At 43.7% G+C, this 26662-nt stretch overlaps 1 protein-coding gene across 1 annotated transcript in view; it reads right to left on the bottom strand.

Moving 5' to 3' along the window:
- The window catches only part of LOC126163065 (BMP-binding endothelial regulator protein), a 703775-nt gene extending 680718 nt beyond the window's left edge, over positions 1–23057 (bottom strand). The window contains exon 1 of the mRNA XM_049919968.1: positions 22913–23057. The gene's annotated coding sequence lies outside the window, so the exon portion shown is untranslated. The remainder of the gene's footprint in view (positions 1–22912) is intronic.
- Positions 23058–26662: the final 3605 nt, after the last annotated feature.

Here is a 26662-nt window from a genome sequence, read left to right as displayed (position 1 = left end):
TGTGAGAAGGAAACGGCCTGAAATATGGTGAGACAATTCATGGCTCTTGCATCACGATAACGCAGGAACATATTCATCCCTGTTGTTGCGTGACTATTGCACAAAAAACGAAATCACCGTGCTGCCTCGTCCTCCGTACTCCCCAGACCTGGCCACTGAGGACTTTTTTTTTAATTTCCTAAGCTGAAAACCCCGTTAAAAGCTCGAAGATTTTCACCAATACACGAGATAAAAGCAAATTGGCGAACGGCGCCTCGCGCGAACCAGCAAGAGGCGTACCAAGGCTCCTTCCGGAAGTAGAAACGGCGTTGGGAGCGGTGTGTCAGCTGTGGAGGACAGTATTTGCAAGGAGACCATGCACAATAATGAAGAGGTAAGCGTAAAACGGACCTCCTATACCACCACATATTCGATGTGCGAATATGCGATGTAAGTTAAACGGATGTCAGTGTGAGGTCAAAATCGAAAATTGCGTTCGACAAACGGCGCAGTAGCCGAGTGCTCGTATCGCACAAGGAGATCGTAAGGGCGCAAAAAGAAACGGGAGCAGAGCAGTGCAGTGCGGGCTGCCCCGCAGGCGGGAAGGCCGCCGATCCCGGCTATCGGAAGGCGCGTAACTCAGGGCCGCGGCGCGTAAAGCACCGCCACTGTGCGCCGGGCCTCTGACGCAGCGCGCAGATTTATGCGGCCGGCTCCAAGTTTCTCTAACTGTGACTGTGCTATAACAACCGCCGGTGTGTTTACCAGCTTCACTCAGATTAACGCTAAAAACTTTTTCCTTTTTTTTCCCCAGGGTAATGCTCGGATATAGTTTGCCCATGAGGATATGGTTTAGATACGCCCCACCAAAACCATGGCGGCGTCGCTTCATGGCACGGACTCATATACAGAAAGGGTTGTGGATTCTCCAGATGTACATGGTCAGACATTATAGGCTTTAGTACTGTTTGCCACTCAGAAATAATGGTAAACTTATCAACAGCTCCCGTTTATCATATGTAAACATCCTCCAGAGAGAATACCTTCGCCAACTGCACGAACGGCGACCTCTTGTAAGGGAAGTGGGAATATCCAATTCAACTGAAAAATTTAGGAAGTGATTAAAAATTTCAACAACTTAAGTAGTCAGATGATATATAATGGCAAGATAGCCGAGAACTTTAGGAAGGGAATACATCCAGCATCTTTTGGAGAGGGATATTCTACAGAATAGGGACGTCCCAGTGGAATGTAAAAAAGAGTTGTATATTCAACTTGTTTCACATAATTATATCTAGTTGTTATATGGACTACAACAAAAAGGGAAGAGAGCAGAATGCAAACAAAGAGAGATGGAATATTTGAGAGGTATCAAAGCAAGACAAGAAAGGATAGAAACAGAAATGAGACCAGAAATCGGTTGGAAATCTTGAATCTTCAGGAATAGAAAGAAACAACAAAACGTAATGTAGACAACAAATAATGAGAATTGGAAAGAAGTATTTTCGGAAAACTTAACTCGGAAGAGACAACAAGGACGATCTAAAAAGAAACGGCCAAATACAGTAAGGGACTCTGTGAACAGAGGAAGAAAACCATAAGATTTACCTAAAGAAGGAGAGGGATGGCGGAGAGACAGAAAACAACGGCGGTCCATGTTGCACTACCTGACCCAGGAAGGTGGAAACGGGCAAAGTGGAAGAAGGAGAAGGAGAAGGAGGAGGAGGAGGAGGAGGAGGAGGAGGAGCAGGAGGAGAATAGGTATGTTTCGGACACCTTGGTGGCTATTTCAGTATGGCTGGAGGTGTTGCTGAACTTAGCACAAACCAGTGACCTACAAATTCTTCACCACGGATCTCACGAACCTAAATAACAACGTATTCTGGAGCTCCGTCCAGCAGAAATCCGTAATTTCCTACGCTTGCAAGATGTCCAAAATTAATCTTTCCAAGTAAAATGAAGTAGCAATAAATACAATTGTCCAATTAGGTAAAGTATAGCATGAGTGAGGTTTCTTTCAAAGTCTTGCACGTAATTATTTTCCTTACACCATAAAACCTGTGTGAACAATCATTTATCGCACATTCATCAGAAAATAAAACTACTAAGCTAGACACAGCATTTGAAAATTGTGCCAACAATGCTCAGTAGGCTGCGGTTTGCGGTTTCCTGATGTCAAATAATTAATTACCAAACATTGGTCTAAATCATTTCATTTACAAATCTTGCGTTGTTGACCACAGTACTTGAAGTTCAGCTCCTCTTTCGCAAATGGCTTCCACTGGAGACTGCTCAAATGATTGAGCGACGGTGGCACACGTTCCCTCTGCCGTTTTCTTGCAACCACATTGTCACCTCCGAAAACAATAACATGTTTCTCTCGTCAAAGAGACTTGGTTTAGGACTTGGAGCCTTGACAAACCGCTCTGTAAACGGCCTCATCACCTCTGTCATAGTCCGCCTAGTCCGTGGACGTCCGTGTAACCACACACAAGCCGCTAATGGCTTCTCACATATATAGCTGAGTCCACTTATATCAGCGACAAATTCACAACCGCAAAAGGCAACACTGAGAGACACACGATATTGACAACAATGTTTTTCTTTAGCTTCACAGATGCGACACAAATAAAACAAATCTTTATTTACCTTCTTACAGAAAGTCAAGATAGGTATGATAACTTCTCGGAGCCATTGTAAAACCAACGCAAGCCTTGTATGGTACTGATGTCTACGAGATCTTGAGTGGGCTCAGCCGCCGAATTGGGAAGTACACTCTTGGAAATGGAAAAAAGAACACATTGACACCGGTGTGTCAGACCCACCATACTTGCTCCGGACACTGCGAGAGGGCTGTACAAGCAATGATCACACGCACGGCACAGCGGACACACCAGGAACCGCGGTGTTGGCCGTCGAATGGCGCTAGCTGCGCAGCATTTGTGCACCGCCGCCGTCAGTGTCAGCCAGTTTGCCGTGGCATACGGAGCTCCATCGCAGTCTTTAACACTGGTACCATGCCGCGACAGCGTGGACGTGAACCGTATGTGCAGTTGACGGACTTTGAGCGAGGGCGTATAGTGGGCATGCGGGAGGCCGGGTGGACGTACCGCCGAATTGCTCAACACGTGGGGCGTGAGGTCTCCACAGTACATCGATGTTGTCGCCAGTGGTCGGCGGAAGGTGCACGTGCCCGTCGACCTGGGACCGGACCGCAGCGACGCACGGATGCACGCCAAGACCGTAGGATCCTACGCAGTGCCGTAGGGGACCGCACCGCCACTTCCCAGCAAATTAGGGACACTGTTGCTCCTGGGGTATCGGCGAGGACCATTCGCAACCGTCTCCATGAAGCTGGGCTACGGTCCCGCACACCGTTAGGCCGTCTTCCGCTCACGCCCCAACATCGTGCAGCCCGCCTCCAGTGGTGTCGCGACAGGCGTGAATGGAGGGACGAATGGAGACGTGTCGTCTTCAGCGATGAGAGTCGCTTCTGCCTTGGTGCCAATGATGGTCGTATGCGTGTTTGGCGCCGTGCAGGTGAGCGCCACAATCAGGACTGCATACGACCGAGGCACACAGGGCCAACACCCGGCATCATGGTGTGGGGAGCGATCTCCTACACTGGCCGTACACCACTGGTGATCGTCGAGGGGACACTGAATAGTGCACGGTACATCCAAACCGTCATCGAACCCATCGTTCTACCATTCCTAGACCGGCAAGGGAACTTGCTGTTCCAACAGGACAATGCACGTCCGCATGTATCCCGTGCCACCCAACGTGCTCTAGAAGGTGTAAGTCAACTACCCTGGCCAGCAAGATCTCCGGATCTGTCCCCAATTGAGCATGTTTGGGACTGGATGAAGCGTCGTCTCACGCGGTCTGCACGTCCAGCACGAACGCTGGTCCAACTGAGGCGTTAGGTGGAAATGGCATGGCAAGCCGTTCCACAGGACTAATCCAGCATCTCTACGATCGTCTCCATGGGAGAATAGCAGCCTGCATTGCTGCGAAAGGTGGATATACACTGTACTAGTGCCGACATTGTGCATGCTCTGTTGCCTGTGTCTATGTGCCTGTGGTTCTGTCAGTGTGATCATGTGATGTATCTGACCACAGGAATGTGCCAATAAAGTTTCCGCTTCCTGGGACAATGAATTCACGGTGTTCTTATTTCAAATTCCAGGAGTGTATTTTGTTTCTGCGCACTCAATAGCTACTTCCTACTCGTTGTATGCGAGTTGTTTCTCACGTGTGTTGACTGTAGGCCACTGACATAGACATGTGTATAGTGTGGCACCGCGTAAAGATGGTAGAATGAAGAAGAGGCATCTGTATTTTGTGCCGTCATGTAATGATAGTAGAATAAAGAGGGTGAAACTAAGGGTCAAATGGCTCTGAGCACTACGGGACTTAACATCTGAGGTCATCAGTCCCCTAGAACTGAGAACTACTTAAACCTAACTAACCTACGGACGTCACAAACATCCATGCCCGAGGCAGGATTCGAAGCTGTGACCGTATCGGTCGCGCGGTTCCAGACTGAAGCGCCTAGAACTGCTCGGCCACAACGGCCGGCGTGAAACTAAGTTTCGTTACACTGCCTACTCCTTCAAAACAGCGCCAAGCGTCTACCAGGTTTTGCCTCCACATCTGAAGATCAGTCCAGAGGACCTGTACTCATTCTTCGGGGACAAAAATTTTACAAATCCATGTTCAAGAGCAGAGTGATAGAAAAAAAAGAAGAAAGAGAGAGAGAGAAACTGAATACGCAGACAGAAAAATCAATAACCCTCTTCCCTTTAATATCTTCAACATTTCGCGGCCCTGTCAGCAACTGTATAAATATTAATTTTAATTTTAATAATGAACAGCCTCAGTTGCACCGTTTACCTAGAATTTACCTAGGTTTCAGTCGGGATAACCCAACCTTCTTCAGAATAATAGTATCTAACTGAGTTCCAGTACAGCACTCGTGGCTGCCATATCGCGGTCGCGAAGTGTGGCCGAGGCAGTGCCAGATAAGTTTTACAGTCTGACGATAATTTCTGGATTTGTAGTTTTAGGTTGACGATGTCCACTATTGACAAACGATAGATACTGTTATTCTGAAGACGGTTGGGTTATCCCGACTGAAACCTAGATAAATTCTAGGTAAACGGAGCAACTAAGGCTGTTCTATTATTAAAATTAACCTCCTCCCTTTAATGAATTAGTAGGGCGTGCTGAAAAGTAATGCCTCCGAATTTTTTATGTGAAAATTATTGAGCTTTTTGAAAAAAAAAAACGTTATTAACATTCTACATATTTGCAGCCTCTGCCGCTAGAGGGCACCGAATTATAGCGTGTAACACGGCGGTGTGTAACGTACTCCGTCGCCGCGTAGAAACAGTTTTGAGTTCGAAGACTTCGTACAAACTTGGAGCATCCTCTCCTTCAGCATGGAAATGCCAGACCACACACACAAGGACTGCGACATCTGCAACAAGCCGACGCCATGAGTTCTTTCCCATCGATCATCCTTCCATACAGTCGCGACTTGGCCCCATCCGATTTTCATCTGTTTCCAAAACAGAAAGAACGATTTCGTGGAATTCACTTTGATAGTGAGGAAACGGTGCAAGCTGAGGTGAGGTTGTGGCTCTGTCAATAAAGTCAAACATTCTACAGTGACGGTATCAAAAAATGGTTCAAATGGCTCTGAGCACTATGGGACTTAACAACGGAGGTCATCAGTCCCCTAGAACTTAGAACTACTTAAACCTAACTAGCCTAAGGACATCACACACATTCATGCCCGAGGCAAGATTCGATCCTGCGACCATAGCGGTCGCCCGTTTCCAGACTGAAGCGCCTAGAACCGCTTGGCCACTCCGACCGGCACGGTATGAACAAAGTCGTCTCTCGTTACGAGAAATGTGTTCGTCACCAGGGTAACTAGATTTATTTATTTATTTATTGTTTTGGTCATCAGTCTACTGACTGGTTTGATGTGGTCCGCCACGAATTCCATTCCTGTGCTAACCTCTTCATCTCAGAGTAGCACTTGCAACCTACGTCCTCAATTATTTGCTTGACGTATTCCAATCTCTGTCTTCCTCTACAGTTTTTGCCCTCTACAGCTCCCTCTAGTACCATGGAAGTCATTCCCTCATGTCTTAGCAGATGTCCTATCATCCTGTCCCTTCTCCTTATCAGTGTTTTCCACATATTCCTTTCCTCTCCGATTCTGCGTAGAACCTCCTCATTCCTTACCTTATCAGTCCACCTAATTTTCAACATTCGTCTATGGCACCACATCTCAAATGCTTCGATTCTCTTCTGTTCCGGTTTTCGCACGGTCCATGTTTCACTACCATACAATTCTGTACTCCAGACGTACATCCTCAGAAATTTATTCTTCAAGTTAAGGCCGGTATTTGATATTAGTAGACTTCTCTTGGCCAGAAATGCCTTTTTGCCATACCGAATCTGCTTTTGATGTCCTCCTTGCTCCGTCCGTCATTGGTTATTTTACTGCCTAGGTAGCAGAATTCCTTAACTTCATTGACTTCGTGACCATCAATCCTGATGTTAAGTTTCTCGCTGTTCTCACTTCTACTACTTCTCATTACTTTCGTCTTTCTCCGATTTATTCTCAAACCATACTGTGTACTCATTAGATTGTTCATTCCGTTCAGCAGATCATTTAATTCTTCTTCACTTTCACTCAGGATAGCAATGTCATCAGCGAATCGTATCATTGATATCCTTTCACCTTGTATTTTAATTCCACTCCTGAACCTTTCTTTTATTTCCATCATTGCTTCCTCGATGTACAGATTGAAGAGTAGGGGCGAAAGGCTACAGCCTCGTCTTACACCCTTCTTAATATGAGCACTTCGTTCTTGATCGTTCACTCTTATTATTCCCTCTTGGTTGTTGTACATATTGGATATGATCCGTCTCTCCCTATAGCTTACCCCTACTTTTGTCAGAATCTCGAACAGCTTGCACCATTTTATATTGTCGAACGCTTTTTCCAGGTCGACAAATCCTATGAAAGTGTCTTGATTTTTCTTTAGCCTTGCTTCCATTATTAGCCGTAACGTCAGAATTGCCTCTCTCGTCCCTTTACTTTTCCTTAAGCCAAACTGATCGTCACCTAGCGCATTCTCAATTTTCTTTTCCATCCTTCTGTATATTATTCTTGTAAGCAGCTTCGATGCATGAGCTGTTAAGCTGATTGTGCGATAATTCTCGCACTTGTCAGCTCTTGCCGTCTTCGGAATTGTGTGGATGATGCTTTTCCGAAAGTCAGATGGTATATCGCCAGAGTCATATATTCTACACACCAACGTGAATAGTCGTTTTGATGTCACTTCCCCCAATGATTTTAGAAATTCTGGTGGGATGTTATCTATCCCTTCTTCCTTATTTGACCGTAAGTCCTCCAAAGCTCTTTTAAATTCCGATTCTAATACTGGATCCCCTATCTCTTCTAAATCGACTCCTGTTTCTTCTTCTATCACATCAGACAAATCTTCACCCTCATAGAGGCTTTCAATGTATTCTTTCCACCTATCTGCTCTCTCCTCTGCATTTAACAGTGGAATTCCCGTTGCACTCTTAATGTTACCACCGTTGCTTTTAATGTCACCAAAGGTAACTAGATAGAGAAATAGATATGTCGACATTAAGAATAAAGATGAAGGATGTTAATAACATTTGTTTCATTTAGAAAGATTTACGAGATTCGGAGGAATTACTTTTCAGCACCGCCACATAATAACTCCCATGCAAGACGTTTCGACAATAGTATTCGTTTTGATAATGTTTGCTGCATTTTGACTCCTGTAAGTCTACTGCTAACGTTGCGAAACCTGCAGAACTCTTTTTGTGTTTGCTACTCCTCATATTATAGATTACGTAATGTAAGACACAATAATCATGAAAAATATTTTATTGATGTAGTGACATTGTTAAAAACTATTAATAATACGTAATTCATTTCATCTGTAATCTGAATGACGGACGTATTTATCGACATGAATGACACTAGGGCAGTACGACAGTGGTGAGGAGATGGTGACGACCTTTAGATTGTTTGTTGTCATCGTCGCCGCGAATGTAACTTCATGTCACACCATTTTTCTACTGCAAGTAAGGCGTTCTTATTGATTCACCTACTATTATCTGCTACAAATATTCTCCGAAACGCATACAGCTATATAAACTAAAATATTTTTTCTACCTTTCCGCATTTAATGTAGTGTTGGAGTCTATTCTCCTTGGTTCAAATGGTTCAAATGGCTCTGAGCACTATGCGACTTAACTTCTGAGGTCATCAGTCGCCTAGAACTTAGAACTAATTAAACCTAACTAACCTAAGGATAGCACACACATCCATGCCCGAGGCAGGATTCGAACCTGCGACCGTAGCGGTCACGCGGTTCCAGACTGAAGCGCCTTTAACCGCACGGCCACACCAGCCGGCTTATTCTCCTTGTATACGCGTTTCTAACACTCAGGGGCAACTAAACAGAAAACTGGAAAATACAATCAGTCAAGTTTGATAGCCAGCTGAGAGGCATATTGGTTAGTTGGCGTCATCGTCTGTTCCTCGAAAGCTTATTTCAAGTCACGGAAGCGCTGCATGGCAATGTCCATCGACTGTATTGAAGACTTTTGAAGGTGACGTTATAAATACAGTGTCTGGGTGAGAGCATATGTGTGTGATTCCATTCTGTACTTGGCTACATCGTATGCTGTGTGGTTAGCGTGGAAAAGGATCCCTTTATCTGAAGTGACGGAGGAGTACTGTGAATTCAACTGATGAAATGATTTGATAACACTTTACAGAGGCTTTCTGACTTTTTGCTTTTGTTGTCACAGATTGTTGGCTCATCTGATGTGGCTGTTAGGTGTGGTTCGGCGTGGAGTGTGGGGCTGCAGTTTTTAGGCTATTTCTTCGCAGCGACTGCAACTTTTTCAGGCGGGCGTCTGCTGTCATGGACCAGACCTCACATCCATACAGCACTGTGCGAAAAATTACTTGTCTCCAGAACTTTAACTTAATATGTTTTATCACCGACGCTCTTACTCAGCGGGTACGTCTGATATGCACAGAAACTGCTATATATGTAAATTGTTCGTCAAAAAGTTAATCTCTTACCTATCCGAATACTTAAATCAATCGCGAAATTATTTCATTCCACTTTTCCGCCGGCAACATAGATCTAAAATCGGGGAGTCTCACTTTCGTAATGAATACAACAGCAACACTTCAGTTTTTAGTTTAGTTTTAGTTATGTCATGTTCCGTAGATCATTTTCCCGATTATTTTATCGATATGATGTGGAACAAGTCAGATTACAAGATATATATATACACATAAATAGTGCTTATTTAATATAAGTGAAGTTTTTAGTTCTACGCATGCAGCTACATTTAGAGGTGCAATTTTTTTTGTTTATCTTTTCTGAAACAGAAACTTGTTCATGGAGTAGAAGGAGTTGTCCAAAAGAAATGATTTTAAGCTAGATTTAAAACTTGATCTGCTACCTTCCAGACACTTTATGTTGTTGGGCAAAAGACCAAAGATTTTTGTTGCTGAATAATGTACTCCTTTTTGAGCAACTGACAGCTTCAGTAACGGATAGGATAGTGTTCTTCGCGAATTGAGATGGATTATTTGTAACGTATTTCATTAGCGACTATGTGTAATCTGATGGTGCAATTAAAATATCTAACTGCTTGAAAAGGTGCCTACATGACGTCCTTTGGTGAACACCACTAATTATTCTCACTGTTCTCATTTGTGCAATCAATACTTTACGTCTAAGTGGTGAGTTACCCCAGAAAACTATTAATGTTGTCTTTAATACTGATATTCCAGACTTAAGGTAAAGTTGTGAGGGAATTTCCCATGTGTGAAATTACGGCCGCAACTGCTCTTAAACACAACCGTAATCGTTTGCTCAAACATGTCATTTCCTTCCAGGCATTTTCTGTACGTTTCGTAACACAAAAGGAAATACCCTGGCAAGTCATAAAATCGTTTGCATCTCTTGAAGCTCTATTCAGTTCCACATTTCTGAAGCAAAGTCCGCTTGACTCGCTGCCTAAGAGGCCACCCAGCGATTATCTCGTGAAAAGCGCACTTGTTACGTCTTTTTATCTACACAGCTGTCACACGAGTTTGACAAGGAAATGAGTAATCTGGCAAGCATTTTCATTCGCGGCCTTTTAACGCCCGAGAAAAGTGTGTCTGAAAAATGCAAACAACGCCGTTAAATATAGTTACTGGTGATCTCAGAGTGGCGACAGGAAGAACAAAAACTAGCGCAGTGCCACTGCCCTTTTATGAAGCGACGAATTTACCAAGCGGCAGAGGGGACTCTGGTGACAGGGTAGGACGCAAAGAAAGGGAGGGGTTAACGTCCTGTCTATGACGACGTCATTAGAGACGAAGCACAAATTCGGACCGGTCAAAGGTTGGGGATGTTATAGGCTGTGTCTTTTCAACAAAAACATAGTAGCCCCCCACGTTTAGTATTATTTTTATTCATGTGAGAATAACTCTTTGAAGGATGGTGGCCACGTCGTAGTATTAACGTTTCACAACGGGAAAAGAACTCCTATACAGATTTTGTGGTAACTGGGAGGTTTGAGTCAATGGTCGAGCTTCGCATTACAGCCCCATCGTCATAGGATATTGCAATGGTTTAGCGTTTGCATTATCGCACGTTTATCTTACGAGAAATTTTAAAGTCAACGTTAAGAAGTGATACAAGCGTTCAGCTCTACAGGGAAAAAAATACAAAAACGAACAGGACTTTCCTTGTAAGAAATGTAAAGCAATTTTTTATTTGCTACAGGCCATAATTTTCGAGTTACTCAAGAACAACGAACAAAAGTTACCTTCAAACACACTCCCAGTCTATCGATATCGTTTGGGGTGCAGCTGAATATTAGATAGATAGATAGATAGAGAGATAGAGAGAGAGAGAGAGAGAGACGCACAGACGATTCACGATTCAACGTTTCGGCTGACGTAAGCTTTAAGTTTCGTGGTTCCTTCCCCTTTTGCCAGAAACCTTATTTCGATATCTTGAAACTTTCACGAAATAAAAGCGGTGCAAGGTTTGAGTGATCCACGCTCCTAGTTTGACAAGGATGGGACAGGTAGTCGGTCGTGGCCTCGGACCCACCCCGGCAATTACACGAATTAATTTAGGGAAAGACCAGAACAGAAAAACCTAATTCAGGATTTCGAGTTGCAGATTACAGCCTCAATTCCATCGAATATAAGGCCAGTCTGTTTACAAGAGCGCGATCTCTTTCGGTTTACCCTTAACGTAGAATAATAGTTTGTTTATACATTCCTGTAAAGAAGTTATTTCATAATACTCGTATAAAAAGTTATCGCTACTCTGCTCATTCTTTTTTCGACACCAGTCACTGGGTATCTATTATATCCACATATATACTCATCTCTGTTCTACAAATCACTGTGAAGTTTGTGGCAGAGAGTACTTTTTATTGTTTTAGGCATCCACGTAACGAACGAAAAAGTGTTTTGTATGGGACTATATGGCTGACAAACTGTAATTTCCCAGTATGGTGCCATCGAATTGTGTCCTACATTTGCTTACCTCTAACGGAGCCTAAGTGGTAGTTGGACCTCACATAGCTACACACTGTTACGGTAGGACATGAATCTCATTCATCCTACATTCAAAGAATACCACACTCTTACGTTTCATGCTGGGCCCAGCTTTGCACATTCACAAAGAATTACCAATAGTTTCATCAGGATTATATTTTGTAGAGAGGCAACTGGATACTACTGCAAATTTTACCTCATAAATAATTGTGTCTTTTTTGAAAAGTGTGAGATTTCACCTAGTACTGTCCGCTAAGTCATTAATGTGTAACTTTACGGCAAATACGGGGTACACTAATTACTTTTGTGCCTCTCCACCCAGGGTAACGTCCTGCGAGAAACCAAGGAAACCTCAAATCTCTATGACTGCACTTGTGTTTAAAGCCCGACATTCTTGGGTGTGATTCCAGGACGTTCGCCGTTGCGCCGTTTGGATCCTTGCTGATACATGGAACCACTGACCGCGCAGGCGGTGCCGTGGTAAATGGCGACCCCTCAAAGAGGTCAGCAAGCTGTTGATTCACGCAGTATCCGTCCCGATAAACTCACAGCTCAGCCGAATTTTAGAGCAACCAAACGAGAATTTTACGACCTACAGGAGGACTGAGCTAACGCCAATATCACTCAGCAGTTTCATAAGTCGAGTGTTAAAAAGTTCTGGTATAGGCCTAGCTATTCTTGAGATCAGTCATGTAAATACATCTGAGGCAACAACTGTTGACTGGAATGCGTCAGGATAGATGCTTTGGTAATCAACAAAACTGATTTTTCTGAGTAGACCACGCTACCACACAAGCTAGTGGATGCAGTAGGCCATCCTGGCAAGAATAATGGGATTAATAACAATGTGACACGCTCTTTAACCAGCGTACAGATAAAGAGGCGAATTCAGTAAGGGGGTTGAAATGGTTAGAAGCTGCAGTAGTTGTTTAGAGATGAAGAGGCTTGCACAGGATACAGTAGCTTGACGAACTGTATCGAGTCAGTCTTCGGACTGAATACCGCTTCAACATAAAGTAATGGGAACATGGGAAGAAAACCAGAAGTCACTGAGCTGAACGAATCACTTTTTGTGAAAGACTTTCAAACTATCTCACAAAAACTGAAGGCTTCAACTTTCGTCTTCTAAAGAATAAAATTGTTTTGAACATGATATCTTTGTTTGCATGGCAATCTTCTAAAGTAGCTATCATTATCTTTTAATATGTTGTATGTCTCAAATGCGCTACGATTTAAGTTTTACACCAGACGCGTTTCAATTTGATTTACAAAGCATCATCAATGATCATTGGTGTTTACTGTAAAAGAAAAGCAATATGCATCAATGACTACTCTTGATGTTTTATGAACAAAATTGTAACGCGTCTGGTGTAAAACGCTATCGGCACATTGAGTTCAGAAATAAGATCTAATATTTGACATAATGTATAAAAGTTATGAATCTTAGTAATAAGGCAGAAATTATGACTTCAAAGCAAAATCAACAGTGAGATCATACATTGTTCATAATGATATCTTCCTTGAACATGTGTTTATATTTTATTCCTTAGAGTCAGCCATATATCTTAAGAATAACGACGATTCAGAGTATAAATGAAACAGGTTTAACAGTTATTGTGGGATTACTGAATTAACGCTTTGACATGAGTGAATGATAAATTTAAGTTCGCCAACACTGTGGTTCAGTCTTTATTAACGTATGAAAGCGAGATCTGGATGTTGGGGTTCAAGGAAGAAAGTGGAACATTAGCGGTGGAAACGCACTCCATCGAGTACAGAAGGCGAGAACTTTAGGTTTTTCACGTGAAGTAACTGTTGACTCGTTAAAAATATTCTCAATCTCTTTTCATTTAGGCCGGGGGGTCATAAGACAAAGAGCATCGAGCATTCGCCGCTGTATTAACCTCTGAGATACAGGCAACAATTCTGTCTTTGTTTTCAATGCAACTATGACTTTTTGCGACAGAACAGCAGAAATATATGTGAAACATTCAGTAGTATAGCTCTTTCAGAGATCTGACAAGAAATTCCATGGACAGCAACAAGTTTACAACCTAATTTATTCTAAGATTTTTATTGGAATACAAGTCATCGGTGTAAGTGTGTGTGCGATTGAATATGCCATGTATTGGAGACTGGCTCAATGGATCAAGGCAGCAGGCCACATATAAAACAAACTAAAAAGAAATTCCAAAGTAAAAAAATACACTGAATTCAAGTACTTTTATGCTGTCGTTGCAGCCGTTCAAATCGCACGCCGCCCGAAAGATTACTCGATTTTCGACAGAAACTAGCAAAATTTGAAATTTGTGGTAAGTTCCTATGGAACCAAATTGCTGAGGTCATCGGTCCCTAGGCTTACATAATACTTAATCTAACTTAAACCAATTTACGCTAAGGACGACACACACACACACACACACACACACACACACACATGCCCGAGGGAGGACTCGGACCCACGAAGGGGGAAGCAGCGCGAACCGTAACAAGGCACCCAAGACCGCGCGGCTAGCCCATGCGGCCCAGAAACTAGCACCTCCAAGACAAGCGACAAATGATGTTTACGCCTATCTTGATGGAAACCAACGTCGCCGCTATGAAAATCTCGATGAACGATTTTCAGTGACATGACATTGTCTTTGGTCAAAAAAATGTCAAAACTTTTTAACCTCTCAATCGAGAGGCGGGTACCAGTTTCTCCGGAGACCAGAAATAAAACCAATTTCATTTGGTTCTTTAGAGCGTACGAGTATATTGTAACGTGTAATGTTAAAAGGTAACTGAAATTAGGACGGCCGTCGATTCTGACAGTGATTCCGTGTTTGAGAGTGCAAGATGATAAAGATGTAAACATTCAGTATCAAACAGGGACACGTAGTGCCAGTCAATAAATCATTCTTAGGTAACAATATTCGGTTTCCACGGAATTGACGACGCCGAAAAAACCGAGGCGGTGGGAAAATATCCACCAAGGGAGTGAGCATCTTACGATGGAAGTAGTTATTATTACCGGTACTAGCGACCCGCCCCGAGTTGGCACGGGCAGCACAGAATATCTACGGCCGGACTTCTTGTCTGGCTTAGCTGTAACAAATTATATGCACCAACCTTCCTCGTGAATCAGCATACCTATTAGAGACAGGGACGTGTAGTGCCTGCAGTAGTCCCCCTCAGATTAGTCTTCATATACAGCCAGGAAAAACACGGCGGGAGACTTCAGTTTATAATGCGAGGTGATGTACGTAGGAAGCCAACGGTACGTGCACCTTCGCTAATAACCAGGTCTTATTACTTGAGCTTTTCTTCTCAGCAGGAGTTACTTTGTAAAAGTTATTCGTAGGTGATAGAGACATGAACGATACGACGACGCTGAAAAGGTAGGTTGGTAGAATGAGATTTTCACTGTGCAGCGGAGTGTGCGCTGATATGAAACTTCCTGGCAGATTAAAACTGTGTGCCCGACCGAGACTCGAAGTCGGGACCTTTGCCTTTTGCGGGCAAGTGCTCTACCATCTGAGCTACCGAAGCACGACTCACGCCCGGTCCACACAGCTTTACTTCTGCCAGTATCTCGTCTCCTCAGTAATAATGACTCTAACCATTTGGTTCAGCTTTGGGTAATCAGTCACCTTCAGGGCTTCGAAGACTTCTTAAGTAATAGAAACCTGTATGTTGTCCTCGACGGCGAGTGTTCATTAGACACAGGGATATCGTCAGGATTGCCCCAGGGAGGTGTGACAGGATGGATTGGGTGAGCAGCAATTTGCGACTGTTTGCTGATGAAGCCGTAGTGAACGAGAAAGTGACAGTGTTGAATGACTGTAGGATACAGGATGACTCGAAAAAAGATTTCTATTTGGCATAATGAATGGTTGCTTCCTCTAAATGTAGAAAAATTTAAATTAATGCAGATGAGTTGGATAAACGGTTCTGTACCATTGTAATATAGTATAAGAGGTGTGTTACTTGGCACAGTCACCCAGATTAAATACCTAGGAGTAGCGTTGCAGAGAGATATGTAATGGTACGAGCATTAACTGCGGTTTATTGAGATTATTCTAGGAAAGTGTACCTCATCTATAACCGACTGGAAAAAAGCGCACGTGACTCCTGCATATGACAGGCGTAATAGAACGGACCCCCACAATTAGAGACCAATATCCTTAACATCGGTTTGCTGCAGAATTCTAGAGCATATCCTGTGTTCGAATATAATAAATTTCCTAGAGTCCGAAAAGCTCACGTCCATGGATTAGCACGGCTTTAGAAAGCATCGCTCGTGCGAAACCTAGCTTGCTCTTTTCTCTCATGATATACCGCGAACTATGGATAAAGGGCAACAGGCCGATTCTATACTTCTAGATTTCCGAAAAGCGCACGACACGGTACCCACCGCAGACTATTAGCGAAGGTACTTGCATACCGAATAGGCTCCCAGATATCTGACTGGCTCTAAGACTTCTCACCTATTACAACCAAGTATGTTTTCCTCGACGGCGAGTGTTCATCGGAGATGTGGGTAACATCGGAAGTGCGCCAAAGTGCGATACGACTGTTACTATTTTCTGTATACATTAATGATCTGTCGGACAGGGTGGGCAGAAATCTGCGGTTGTTCGTTGATGATGCTGTGTTGTACAGGAAGGTGTCGAAGATAGGTGACTGTAGGTTGATAAAAGATTACCTAGACAACATTTCTAGTTGGTGTGATGAATGGCAGATGCCTCTTAATGTAGAGAAATGTAAGTTAATGCTGATGAGTAGGAAAAATACACTCGTAATGTTCGGATACAGCATTAATAGTGTCCTGCTTGAGACAGTCGCGTCGTTTAAATACCTGGGCGTAATGTTGTGAAGCGATATGAACGAGCATGTGAAGACTGTGGTAGGAAAGACGAATGGTCAACTTCGGTTTACTGGGAGAATTTTTGAAAGGTGTGCGTAATCTGTAATGGAGACCGCATATAGGACGCTAGAGCGACCTATTCTTGAGTACTGCACGAATGTTTGGGATGCGCACCAGGTCGGATTGAAAGAAGATATCTAAGCAACTCAGAGGCGGGCTGCTAGATTTGTCACCGGTAGGTTCGATCAGCGTACAAGTGTTACGGCCATGCTTCGGGAACTCAAATGCGAATCCCTGGAGGGAAGAAGACATTCGTTTCGAGGAACACTACTGAGAAAGTTCAGAAAACCGGCATCTGAAGCTGGCTGCAGAACGATCCTACGGCGGACAACGTACATTTTGCGTAGGGACCACAAAGATAAGATACGAGAAATTATCGCTTATATGGAGGCATAAAGACAGTCGTTTTTTTCTCGCTCTGTCTGCGAATGGAACGGAAAAGGAAACGACTAGTTGTCGTAGAGGGTACCCTCCGCCAGGCACCGTATGGTGGCTTAAGGAGTATGTATGTAGATGTAGATGTATGAAGGAGAACGCATATAGAGCACTAGTGCGACCACTTCTTGAGTACTGCTCGAGTGTTTGGGATCCCCACGAGGTCGGATTAAATGAAGATATCGAGCCAATTCAGAGACGTGTCGCAAGGTTTATTATCGGTAGGTTCGATCAACACGCAAGTATTTCGGAGATGCTTCGGCAACTCAGACGAGAATTCCTGGAGGGAGGACGATTTTTTTTTTCACGAAATGCTGTTGAGAAAAATTAGAGAACTAGCATTTGCGGCTGACTGCAGAACGAATCTACTACCCACCAAAGCACATTTCTTCTAAGGAGCATTAAAACAAGATAGGAGAAATTAGGGTTCGTACGGAGGCTTGTGGACAATTGGTTTTTCCCTCGCTCTATTTGCGAGCGAAACAGAAAAGGAAATTACTACTACTACTACTAGTAGAGGACCTTTCGTCATGCACCATATGAAGGCTTTCGGAGTATGTATTTAGAAATGTGTAGAAAATATTGTTTACAATGGTTTTGGAGACTTCATCGCGGTTGTGCTTCCGTCAGCGATGAACCAGAAAGATCGCGACAGATTCCGCACAAATTGACCAAAGCTCAAATACGAGCTCCAGTAATATGATGCAAAGATATGCTGAGGAAATGCAAAAGCCGTATACAACGTCTAAAGGTGAGACAAAACTTTTATAGAGCCGGAAACCAAGCAGCAGCAAACTGTTAGGGCACTGCAAGATGAGCGTAAACCAACAGAAGTGGATCCTTCGCGAAGTACTTCTATGAAAATGATCACTTGTCTATTTACCTGGACTGTGTCTGTCGTGACGATTGCTTTAGAGGAGCCTGAATAGTATACAACAATTTGTTTGTCAAAAGTCACTGATGACGCTAGGAAAGCCAACTGAAAACGCAGCATTATTAATCATAGTAATGCCAGGTGTCAGATGTCTGGCGGAAGGTGTTCTGGCTGATCCCCCAGTCCGGTTCCACTTGCGAATGGTGCGTACGAAGAATGATTGTCGCTAATCCTCTGTAGTAGCTCTAATTTCTCGAATTTTCACGTAAGACCAAAATTTCTTAGAGTTTTTAGTCAGATTGTTTGGCACAATCTTATGTTCAAAGTCATTTAACGCTTCTCTCATTGGTCTCCTTACGCTCATTTTGGCTTCGCTCAGCTTTTGTATGTCAGCTAGGTTTCGACTTCTCTTCAATCTGTGATGAAGCTCTCCTTGTCTACGTAACAGTTTTCTAACACGGCTATTAAATCATCATAGTTCTTTCCCATCCCTAAAGATCTTGCTCGAAACATACTTGTCTAAGGAATATTGAAAGATGCTTTTGAACTTTTTCCATCTGTGCTCCACATGTTCGTCCCCAGCACTGAATAATTAATATTGATTATTCATATACTCTGAAATTCGTGTCCTGTCATTCTTGCCAAGCAAAAATATTCTCCTACCTTTCTTATATTCCTTGTTGTACATGCTGTTACAGCCTTATGATCACTGATACCTTACTCTGAGTTAAATGATTCAGGAAGTTCATGTCTGCTTGTTGCTATGGGGTCAAAGACGTTACCTTCTCGAGTTGTTTCTCTAATTATCGAAGTAATTTTTGGGCAAGACATTCAGAATAATGTCACACGAATCCCTGTCTCTAGCACCAGTTGTGATAGCAAGACTCTCCAAGTCTACACCTGGCAAGGTTAGGTCACACCCTATAACAACAGGCATGATAAGGATACTTACTCACGAAATTGTACAAGTTTTCTTTGATGGTCTCTACCACTACATCTCCTGACGCTGGTGGTCTATAAAAGCTTTCGATTACCATTTTTGATCCACTATTGATGCTCAGCTTCACATCGCAAGATATTGTCGAATTCTTTACTGCGATAAATACGCCGCTACGAGTATGTTAAGCAATTAATTATCTGACGGCCAAAAATATCGAATTAATGTCTCATTGCCCGTATTTGGCTCGTTAAATACAAGACGACTTCTTTTCGTTTCCTTACGTCAAACAAAATATGCGAGATAATGAAGCATCTACCAGCGAAAGACAAAAGTCCTGAGTTCGAGTCCCAGCTAACCACACAGTTTTAATCTGACAAGAAGTTTTAAAAGATACGACGACAGTGACTTTTATCACCTCAAGGACCTATCGAATACTTCCAATGTTTTTGAGACAGCAACATGAAGAGTGGAAAAATGTTTCCAGAAGTGGTTCCAACGAATGCAAAAGTGTACAAATTTTAAATGCGAATATTTTAAGAAATAACAAACTGATTTTTATCAAAATTTTTTTCTTTAATTGTTTTTGTAAAATAAAGAAACTCGGCCCTCAAATTAGTCTGCACATTTAAGTGCCTCTTTTTCGCTGTAATTTTACTGGACTAATACCGGTGGGAGTTGGTGTACTGAGTGGGAGTGTCGAATGTGAAGTCGAATACACGTTCACCGCGAAAATAAAAGAATGTGGAAAGAGAGAAACCATTAGAAATGGATGCAGCTGCCGATCTGAGTTCACAATTTAAATTCGTTCAGAGGAATTCCCACTCACAATTCGCCCAAAAATGTCTCGTAGCGCACAAATTTGGAGGGAGTTATGCCCAACTCACAAATTAAGCACCCTGTCGTTCCATGACTTCTTAGCAGAATAACAAAACAAAATCGCAACACTGGATGTAAGTTGTATTCTTACACACCACTATGAAGGTGACAGCGACTGATGGGAACATTATGTCTTTCATCTGTAGTCGTAAGTAAACTCATTTGCTGAATGCAGAAAACAAGGCGGGATTTTCTCAGTAATTATTCACACTGAAAGATGAGCTTAAAAGTTCGGAAATGGAAATTTCGAGCTGTCTGCAGTTGCAAGAATGAGTGAAAGCTCCAGCCTATTACACGTATTTTCACAAAATTAATGCGCGGTACACAGGAAAAAGTACTGTGAAAAGTCTCTTATCATAAATTAAAAATAAGAAATGCTAGGATGCAATGAGGGTGGTTTTGCCGAAATGATTAAAGACAGTTGTTAAAGTACTAATAAGTGCTCTAATAATCCATATTTTTCGACACTGATTTTACGTCAAGTAATTCGAGGAAAACTTTATGAACCAGAATCTGCGAGACAACAAAGTTGAAACATCCCTCATTGTATTTTCCACACAGATCACGGGGTCCCGGGTTCGATTCCGGCCGGGTCAGTGGTTTTCTGCGCCCCGGGACTGGGTGTTTGTGCTGTCCTCATCATCTCATCATCATTCGGGAAGTGCTGAGAGTGGATATGGAAAGATGTGGAACTTGTACGGGCGCTGATGACCACGATGTTGAGCGCCCCACAAACCATCATCATCATCATCATTCACACGTGAAAACTCGGAAAATAAACAAAAGAGTTTTACGATTTATATCAGTTTCGATCTATATGATCAGGAAGACACCCATCCAGTTTAGACAAACAATGCACTTCACGCTATTGCGCATGTAAACAAGAATGGTTACACTGCAGTAGAATGACAGAAACGAAATTCTCTCAGCGATTTATGTTTTAAGAAAGGTTCAGATCTGTTTACAGATTGCAATGAGAAAAATGACTACTTAATCTGCTGGCAATGCAGGATGTAATGTTAATAAACTGGCATGATTATTAGAAGGTTACGGCGCACGCGTGAGCGAAGGAAAAATGAAACAGGTATACTTTTACTGAAAATGATAAACTCTTTGGGGTTGATCTATCGTATGCAATAAATAGAATGTATTAACGTGTTGCGTCTAACTGACGTTTAGATTATCGGTTACAAAAAACCATGTGTGAGAGTTGACAAAATAGTCTAAGATACGTTAACAATCATTTATCTTCCGAGAACGCTCTTAGCCGTTTCCAGTTCGTGTATCATAAGTAATTGATCGAATCTATGTAATGCATGAATCCGCCGAGGAAAGAAAATTTGAATATAGTGAAAGCGCTTGTGTGTCAAACTGACGAGCACCGTTTGACAGTTCCGCAACTGCAAGAGTACCAGTCAGCGAAATTCTCAGAGAAATAGCATGTTGTCACCATCTTGAAGAAAAATGACACTCTTGTGGTTAGAGCGTAGTCTATACTACGTCTCTTCGAGAATCTGACACTTCGAAGACAAACACCAAACGATTCGAAAATTCTTCGAATACTTAGTAGCATGAAATAATTTCGGCTAATCTATTGCATTTAGTATGCCAAATCGACACTGTCATCGAGAAACTGAGATATGAAAATAGTTTGTCGTGACGAACGCGCTCGTCTAGCTGACAGACAACTACTTGTTCGAGGCGCAGATATCCACTCACGAGTGTTAGCGAAAATCTCTGAGGAATGCATTGTTGATACCACATTGGAGAAAAATGGATTTCTTACGGCTGGTGTATCGCCTGCACCCAGATAGAGCTTGCGTAACGTGTGATAAATTGAAGTTCTTGGTACATCGGACACTTCGAAAACACGCGTCAAGCTGAACAGATAAGTTGTCGGGTACGTAAGTGCATGAATGAAATTTTCTGATACGCTATCAGTGTGTAATGAACAAGCCATTGCTGCAACAGGGGAAACTGACCTCTCGAACGAACAGCATCTGGATCTGTACACCAAGAACCAAAAGCGAAGTGTGTGGCAGAGGGTAATTTTTATTACAGCTTATGTCGAGTATTTTTCCCGTTCTTTTCACGGGCTGCTCTTGCACCAGTGTGCGATGTTTTTGTCTAATTTTATCTGCACAATCTCTGCTAAGTATTCCTATTTTCCGACCTGGAATGCGGTTCTTTTAGCCCTGTGAACAGCTTCTCGAGAGTTTTACAGTGACTTTCTTCTAGTGTCAGTTGGCAGTCCAGCGAGCTTGTGAATGTTCGTATCGCTCTTCTGTGGTCAAGCTCGATGTCACCTGTTAATCCGATTTGATAAGGGTCCTATACATCCACCAAGTTTTAAGTAAGGGCCGTATGTAATCTTTTTGTAGACAAATTACAGTCTCCCAATACCTTACAAATGAATCGTAGCCTACAGTTTGTGGTTGTTGCGTTTCCTACCTTTTGTAGACAAATTGCAGTCTCCCAATACCTTACAAATGAATCGTAGCCTACAGTTTGTGGTTGTTGCGTTTCCTACCTCTACACAGTGTTGTTTCCAAATGTTTACTCGAGATGGCATACTCTGGTTTTGAGTAATTAATTCTGTAGCTGAAAAATGACACACTTCTACGTTTTTCGCGAAGAACGCAACTTTGTATTTCTCTACATCAAGAGCAAGTTGTCAATGTTCGTATCAAGCTGATATTTTTTCGAGATTTAATAGGATACTGTAATTTTACCGCGTAGGAAAGATTCGGGATTCTAGTCCCGAACCGGCATGCAGTTTTAGTCTTCCAGGAAACCTGAAGACGACGCAACACGTTGGATATTACTGCGGTTTTACGGGATAGTGTTTCCATATAAGCAACTGCATCATCTGACAAAAATCTGAAACTGTAACAAAAGCTATGCGCTCTGTTGTCGATGTTAACACGAAAAAGACTGGTCCTGTTACCCATCCCTCGGGTACAACAGCTATTATAGACGATTATCACTCCGGGTGGACATACAACTTCTTGAACTGTCGGAAAGGTTTCGATCCAGCAGATGTCGCCAGCGTAACACTGGAGAAATGGTCACAGAAGAAGAACGTTGGTTGTAGTGTATGTCGGACAGTTACGAGAAAGCTGATACGTGTGAGTTTCGGCGTGCGGCGGCGACGTCGCAGCGGCGTGCCGAGAGGAGAGTAAACATTATAGCGGAGCTGTCACACGGCGTGTGTGTGCTGAGAGGCGGGGGACACGCGTCGCACAGTACCTTGGCTCGGCGAGGCAGCAGCGGGTCAGCGGGCAGCTGGCTGGCGTCCGTCTGGCAGCTGGTCTGCGAGGCGAGCACGTGACACGCGGCGACCTGGAACTGGAGGCGCTGGAGCCGTCCGGAGAGCACAGTCCGCAGCGTGCGGCGACCGGCCGTCCACTGGCCGCGGGCTGGCGCGGCCGCCGCCGCTGCGCCGGCCCGGCCTGCCCCCACCACCTCCCCCACTCTCCCCCTCCCCCACTCTCTCTCTCTCTCGTTACTCTCTCCAGACACGCGCACTGGCCGCGCGGCCTCCGCTACCAGCGGCCGCAATTATCGCTGCCGGCACGGGACTGCGACCGCCACGGCGCCCGTCCGGCTGCGACTGGCCCCACAATTACGATGATCCAGTCGCGGCGAGGCGCCACTCTGCTTTCTTTTCCCCTCTGGCGTCTTTTCTCCGCCGCCTCGGGCGTCTTTCCTTCCTCCCATCCCAAAGACTGTACAATGACACCTTCTCCTGTACAAAAACAAGAAAAAAAGTACACTACTTCGTCCTGGATCGCATCTGGCCAACTTTGGCCAACCTAAAGCACTCAGCGGCTCTTTTAAATGAGATTTCTCGACTGTACGGAAGCTGCCATCAGATCCTATAAACCACCTGCCCAGTATATCGTGGCCCACCCGCACACTGGTAATCCTCGTCCACGGGAAACTGTCCCTGCGCCCAGCGTGATGTGCTGTGCCACCCTGTCCGAGCCATGTCGACGCCGCCGTGCAGCTGACCAGCAACGTAAACATCCTACTGTAGACGGTGGTGGTTGATTTAAACTTTAAATGCTGGTTTTCTTTTATGACGCGTACACTGGCTTAATATGAAAAATGACATGCGTTGTTACCTTAAAAGCTGTTTGGTTTTTGTTACCCAAGTCATTTTAATATACGCTTATATGTATAACTTGCCAACGGCATTGCCACAGTGGTAATACCGGTTCCAGTCACATCACCGAAGTTAAGGGCTGTCGCGTTTGTCTATCACTTGAATGGGTGACCGTCCGTACCTGTCAAGCTCTCTGGGGAAGCAGGGTGAGCTCAACGCTTATGAGGCAATTGAGGAGCTACTTGACTCAGAAGTTGCAGCTCCGGTCGCCAAAACTGACATCGCCCGGGAGACCACATGCTTCCCACATCCGCATCCAGATTCGGTTAGTCGATACCGTCGGACCTTCAGAGACCTCTTAAGACGGAGTTTATAGAATTTTAGATAGGTATAGGAAGCGGAGAAAATGGTCAATAGATTGCAGTGCAATAAAGCGGCTGGGGTGGATGAAATTAAGTCGGAACTCATCAAATACAGTGGAATGTCAGGTCTTAAATGGCTACACAGGATAATTGAAATGGCCTGGGAGTTGGGACAGGTTCCATCAGACTGGACAAAAGCAGTAATCACACCAATCTTTAATCATGGAAACAGAAAAGATTGTAACAACTACAGAGGTATCTCTTTAATCAGCGTTGTGGGTAAAATCTTCTCAGGTATTGTTGAAAGGAAAGTGCGAGTATTAGTTGAGGACCAATTGGATGAAAATCAGTGTGGGTTTAGGCCTCTTAGAGGTTGTCAGAACCAGATCTTTAGCTTACGGCAAATAATGGAGAAGTGTTATGAGTGGAACAGGGAATTGTATCTATGCTTTATAGATCTAGAAAAGGCATATGACCGGGTTCCTAGGAGGAAGTTATTGTCTGTTCTACAAGATTATGGAATAGGAGGCAAACTTTTGCAAGCAATTAAAGGTCTTTACATGGATAGTCAGGCAGCAGTTAGAGTTGACGGTAAATTGAGTTCATGGTTCAGAGTAGTTTCAGGGGTAAGACAAGGCTGCAACCTGTCTCCACTGTTGTTCATATTATTTATGGATCATATGTTGAAAACAATAGACTGGCTGGGTGAGATTAAGATATGTGAACACAAAATAAGCAGTCTTGCATATGCGGATGACTTAGTTGTGATGGCAGATTCGATTGAAAGTTTGCAAAGTAATATTTCAGAGCTAGATCAGAAATGTAAGGACTATGGTATGAAGATTAGCATCTCCAAAACGAAAGTAATGTCAATGGGAAAGAAATATAAACGGATTGAGTGCCAAATAGGAGGAACAAAGTTAGAACAAGTGGATGGTTTCAAGTACTTAGGATGCATATTCTCACAGGATGGTAACATAGTGAAAGAACTGGAAGCGAGATGTAGCAAAGCTAATGCAGTGAGCGCTCAGCTACGATCTACTCTCTTCTGCGAGAAGGAAGTCAGTACCAAGACTAAGTTATCTGTGCACCGTTCAATCTTTCGACCAACTTTGTTGTATGGGAGCGAAAGCTGGGTGGATTCAGGTTACCTTATCAACAAGGTTGAGGTTACGGATATGAAAGTAGCTAGGATGATTGCAGGTACTAGTAGATGGGAACAATGGCAGGAGGGTGTCCACAATGAGGAAATCAAAGAAAAACTGGGAATGAACTCTATAGATGTAGCAGTCAGGGCGAACAGGCTTAGATGGTGGGGTCATGTTACACACATGGGAGAAGCAAGGTTACCCAAGAGACTCATGGATTCAGCAGTAGAGGGTAGGAGGAGTCGGGGCAGACCGAGGAGAAGGTACCTGGATTCGGTTAAGAATGATTTTGAAGTAATAGGTTTAACATCAGAAGAGGCACCAATGTTAGCACTGAATAGGGGATCATGGAGGAATTGTATATGGGGGGCTATGCTCCAGACTGAACGCTGAAAGGCATAATCAGTCTTAAATGATGATGATGATGATGATGATGATGATGATGATGATGATGAGATAGGTATAGGTTGAAAATAACTTTCGCATGATCTGTCACTCCCAATTAACATAGCTCGATGAAACTTGGACCGTACTGCTACAGTATAGGACAGAAGGTGACTGAAAGAAATACGCCAGTGAGACGAACAGAAACGACACATTTATTCAAAGACAATAATTACACTGACGTCACCGCAATTTATGATGGTCTCCTGCACGTTACAAAAGGCGGGACATGGTTCTTAATAGGTTGTGTGATCACCACGGACGGCAAAGCACGCTCCGCAACTTGCTTCCAAGCTGGCCATAAGGTTCTTTAGGACTTCTTTTGGTAGGGCCTTCCATACCACCACCTGCTGGGCATCGTTGGTGCATGAGGACGTGCTGCAGTACTCAGTCTGCTCCAGTTCCGTTAGGATTGTGACTACCAAAAATAAAGGTAATGGATTATGTTCACAAGATCGCTGTATTTATTCAAGATAATCTCTACCTGAATCAATAAACAGGAAAGACCGTTTCAAAAGTGTTTCAAAACTGATACTGTGTGAACCGTGCACGGCTCGTGTTCATGCCATTTATGGTTTGTCATCTTATATTACGGTACTGCCACCTCATCTCCTTATTCCATTTACTGGCGTCACTAACTTCCTGCCTTACTTGCCCGTGAGCGGCAGCAGCAGCGCGTATCGATAAGTGCACTGTCGTACCATCTCTGGAGCAACCGATAGTCGTGTGTCTGGAGTTGTTTGGAGACGGACCAGCAGTGCAGTCGGGACACAGCACCAGTGAAGTCGGGGACGGAGCGCCGGTGAGGCGCCGACAGCCAGTGCTCGCCGACCGCTGGCGACACACGTGAACCGTCCGACGGAGGGAGATTGGAGCGGGACGACCGTTGTTGGGTAGTTCGGTTGGTCATGTCATCGGCTGACGTATATTTGGTCCT

The sequence above is a fragment of the Schistocerca cancellata genome, chromosome 2 (genome assembly GCF_023864275.1).
Source record: "Schistocerca cancellata isolate TAMUIC-IGC-003103 chromosome 2, iqSchCanc2.1, whole genome shotgun sequence".
NCBI lineage: Eukaryota > Metazoa > Arthropoda > Insecta > Orthoptera > Acrididae > Schistocerca > Schistocerca cancellata.
Note: the sequence above shows the minus strand (reverse complement) of the source record. Positions and strands in the feature narration are given on the sequence as shown.